Consider the following 4693-nt stretch of genomic DNA (forward strand, 5'->3'; position numbering starts at 1 on the left):
GGACTAGACAAGAATTTACTCAACATGACAACAGGCATTTACCAAAAACCAACAGCTTGGGCATGGCAACTCTATACTTATTTTTTGAGGAAACACCACTGTCTTTCATAATGGCTATAATAGTTTACATTTTCCTTTTTAAATAAGATTTTATTTATTTATTTTAGAGAAGAGAGAGAGAGAGAGAGAGAGAGAGAGAGAGAAAGAAGAGGGGAGGAGGAAGCATCAACTCTCATATGTGCCTTGACCAGGCAAACCCAGTGTTTTCGACCGGTGATCTCAGTGTTCCAGGCCGACACTTTCTTCACTGCACCACTACAAGTCAGACCCAGTTTACATTTTTACCAACTGTGAAACAGGGTCCTATTTCTTCCACATCACTCCAAACTTTATTACCTCTCTCGTTGATAACAGCCAATCTATCAAGTGTGAAGTGGCATCTCCTAGGGTTTTTTTTGTGTGTTTTTTTTTTTTTTTGTATTTTTCTGAAGCTGGAATCGGGGAGAGACAGTCAACAGACTCCCGCATGCGCCCGACAGGGATCCACCTGACACGCCCACCAGGGGCAAGGCTCTGCCCACCAGGGGGCAACGCTCTGCCCACCTGGGGCGTCGCTCTACCACGACCAGAGCCCCTCTAGCGCCTGGGCAGAGGCCAAGGAGCCATCCCCAGCGCCCGGGCCATCTTTGCTCCAATGGAGCCTCGGCTGCAGGAGGGGAAGAGAGAGACAGAGAGGAAGGAGGGCGGGGGTGGAGAAGCAAACGGGCGCTTCTCCTATGTGCCCTGGCCGGGAATCGAACCTGGGTCCCCCGCACACCAGGCCGACGCTCTACCGCTGATCCAACAGGCCAGGGCCCATCTCCTAGTTTTGATTTGCATCTTTTTTTACATCTCTTTGTTTGTATGTCTTCATGAGAGAAGTGTCTGTTAGGTTCTCTCCCTATTTTTAATTGAATTGTTTGTTGTTGAGCCTTGTGAGTTCTTTATATATTTTGAATATTAACCCCTTTCAGAGATATTGCTTGTGAATATCATCTTTCTTTTTGTAGGCTGCCTTTTTCCTTATTGCTGTCAGTTTCTTTAGCTGTGCAGAAGCTTTTAGGTTTGATAATGTTCTAGTCATTTTTATTTGCACGTAACCTCCATTCCCATTGGGATCAAATTTATAAAAAGTTCTTTATGGCTGAGATTTAGATATTTAGAACCCACGCCAGGCCGACGCTCCACCACTGAGCCAACCGGCCATGGCCTGATTCATGATTTTTGAAAGAAACAATAACTTCTTTGACTCCATAATTAACACATTGACCAAGATTTTTTTTAATTTTTAAATATTTGCTAAGAAACAAGATACTAAAAGCTTCTAAAATGTTAGGTAATTCTGAAAAAGTTTTCACAAAACCTGGCAGCAGAGGGAAGGTTCTAAAAGATTATTTTCAAACTCTGCAGAAAGAAGAATTATGAGGTCAGGAATTGATGAAGGTACCGAGCTGAAAGAGCAACGTCTGCTGTACTTGCTGCAATTGCAAAACAGAAAGAAACTTCTGAGGAAAGAAAGATGGCAACAAAGTAGGCGGAAGTTCCATCTGACACATCCCAAGACCAAATTGGATTACAACTTAATTTAAGAACAGTCATCCTGAAAAACCAACTTTGGACTAAACTAAGAGGACTCTTTAACCAACGATCACCAAAGAAGCCACACCGAGACTTGTAGGAAGGGTGGAGATGCGGAAAGGGCTGCCCTGCTCCCTGTAACAAGCAGCGGCTGAGGGTCTGGAGGGATTCTCACAGCGGGTGGGTTGCCCTGAGAGGTGTGCGTCCTCAGCCCCAGGCCTCGAGGCCCAGCCTACAGCCCCAGAGCCTAGAAGAGGCATCCAGACAGCATTTAGCTGTGAAAAGAGCCAGGTTTCTGTCCGCAAGAAAGAGACACAGCTCTAGGATGCAGATTTCATCTTAAAGGGCCTGTGCAGAAAACCTTGTTCACAGCCACTTCCCTGGGGCTCTGGCAGGGGAGAGCTGAGAGGACTGGAGCTGTGGGAGGAAAGTGTAAAACTGGAGGCCCAGGGAGAGACACTGTGGGAGATGGCTACCGGAACCCCTGTGCTGAGTCACAATCAGTACCACAGTTGCCATCTTTTTTCGGTGGAGCAATCCCTTCTGAGTGGCATCAGCCTGAGGAAAAGCAACTGCTCCACCCTTGGGAGTCTATCCTACCTGTCATGGCAATGGGTTGTTCTGAGAAGCCAGGAAGCAGGGGGTGCGTCAGTGACTCAGTTTTCTGGTGTTGAGACTGGAGCTCCCTCCTACACTCTTCCGAGTCTATGACTGGTGCTTCCATCTCACAAGAGACTCAGTTGAAACTGTGAGTGGGCAGACCACACCTCTGGGTCTCAGAGGCCACACCCACCAGACTCCTGGGGCTACACCCTACCTACTGAGGTCTGTGAAAAAAGTCTGGACAGATTGACAACTGGGGCAAAGGGGCAGAGGACAACCACCAACCTTCCTAATCGCCAAATTGCTGCAGGCTCTAGACTCCAGCAGAGGTTTTTTTCAGCAGATGAGTCCATCAATAAGCCAGCAGACTGGCTGCAGGAGGCGAAACTCAGGAAAACTTGGTCATTTGAGCAGACCAGAGTGGACCAGAGTGGGTAAAAGCCAGCCTTGGAGTGCAGTTTGTTATTTCTATACACCTGGCCTAGCAGAGGCAACCACAAACTCTGAATTGCTTGTAGCTTCAAAAAGGTTGCTGAGGGCCAATCACAGGCAGTGTCTCCCACTGGTCTGCACTGGGTTCCTGCTTGCGAGGCCCAGGGCTGGCACATCCAGGGGCCAGTTTCACAAAGCATTGGTTCAGGACCTAACAACCTTTGCTAGAGTGGTATCCTAATGAAAATCTCCTCACACCTGGCCCAGATGTGGCAGTGAAAAAGAAGGAAATCTTACCTTTTGTGACAGCATGGATGGACCTGGAGATTATTATGCTAAGTGAAATAAGCCAAGCAAAAAAAGGAAAATATCATATGATCTCACATATATGTGGAATCTAATGGACAAAGTGAACTGAGGAATGGAACAGAGGCAGAGACAGGGTCACAGAGACCAGAGGGACAGCAGTCGGAGGAAGGGGGATGAAGGGATGGGATCAGAGAGGGTAGGGGGATTGGTAAAATTATATATACATAGCATAGATATAGATAGCAGGACAGCAAGTCCTAAAGAAAAAGAGGGAGGGAGTTGGGGAAGGGGGGAAAAGAGGTATAAAAAGGGACACAGGGGTGTGGGGTGAGGGAGTTATGTTCAGTGGAACACTTTAATCCATGTAAACCCAGTAAATTAAAAATTAATAAAAATTAAAAAAATTCATGAGATTACACAGCAGAAGCTATATTAAAGGCCTAGAATTAAAAAGTTAAAAAAAAGAAACTTCTTATTTTTGTTTTCAGATTTTTTTCCATTCTTTATTCAATTTAGAAAGAAAAGATAAAGAATGAGACAGAAAGAGGGAGATGCATAAAGAAGCCAACGATTAAGCTACCAATCACCCACTCAACCCCATGAGAAAAGCCTGGCCAGGACGTTCCTCAACACTCCGCCCTCCACACCCACACTGTTAATACCTGGACAAGTCAGGCCCCCTGTTAGGCACTCCCACAAGCTCCGCGTGCCATCTGTTCCATCCCTGTTGCAAGGGCCAGTGCCAGGTGCCTAAGGAGCAGTGAAGGGGTCAGTTCCAATGAATCCTCTGCTAGCTGGGCACTGCCTTTCCAAAGAAGCGGCGAGCGCCCAACTCCACGTGCGGGAGGGCGGAAGCGAATCCCTGTCCAAGGTGAAAGCACTGCTCCCTGGAACGCGGGAGATCCCCCTCTGCCTGCTGGGCAGCCAGCATCGCCGCCTCAGGGACCAGACCCTTTTTGAAGAGGAGCATGGAGTTAGTTGCACACTGGGCACCCAGGGATAGAAGTGAGTGGCAGGACCCGGCTCCTAGGCAGCTAGTGTGCAGGATGGGGCGGAGGAGGGGAGGAAGCAGCTCAGGCCCAGCACTCGTGGGCGACTAGCAAACACCTGAGTGGACTTCCAGGCTCCATGGAGTGGCCAGGGTCACATCAAAGTGCTGTGCCCAGGCGTGTGTAGGTTACACAACCCTGTGGCCAAGCGAAAAGAAAAAAAACCGGGCTAGGGAAGCAAAAGCCTACAGCACCCGGTATTCCCAGGCGGTCTCCCATCCAGGTACTAACCAGGCCTGACCCTGCTTAGCTTCCGAGATCGGACGAGATCCGGCGTGTTCAGGGTAGTATGGCCGTAGACGCTTGGTGGCCTCCTCCCGGCGCCTAAGAAGAAACGCCTGCCCTCCAGGTTTCCTCACTGCTTTGCGTCCTAGGTGCCTGGGCACGCCAGGCCCCCTGTTAGACACTCGCACAAGCTCCGCTGCCATCTGTTGCGTATCTGCCGCCGCGGTTTCCCGTGGGCTGCCAAGAGAACCTTCTCAGCGCCCTGTCATTATTCCCGGGGGCCAAAGGTGTGCCCACACACCCAGACGGTGGGAACCGGAGCGAGGGTCAGGGGTCTCAGTGGCTCAGCCCACACACCCAGACGGTGGGAACCGGAGCGAGGGTCAGGGATCTCAGTGGCTCAGTCCACACACCCAGACGGTGGGAACCGGAGCGAGGGTCAGGGGTCTCAGTGGCTC

The 4693-nt window shown here is 49.7% G+C and overlaps 1 non-coding gene across 1 annotated transcript; it reads right to left on the bottom strand.

The window, feature by feature from the left end:
* Window positions 1-4192: 4192 nt before the first annotated feature.
* On the bottom strand, window positions 4193-4311 carry LOC136407441 (5S ribosomal RNA). The gene has a single exon (XR_010751974.1). It is a non-coding gene; the product is annotated as a 5S ribosomal RNA (ribosomal RNA).
* Window positions 4312-4693: the final 382 nt, after the last annotated feature.

The sequence above is a fragment of the Saccopteryx leptura genome, chromosome 5, assembly GCF_036850995.1.
Source record: "Saccopteryx leptura isolate mSacLep1 chromosome 5, mSacLep1_pri_phased_curated, whole genome shotgun sequence".
In the NCBI taxonomy this organism is placed as follows: Eukaryota; Metazoa; Chordata; class Mammalia; order Chiroptera; family Emballonuridae; genus Saccopteryx; species Saccopteryx leptura.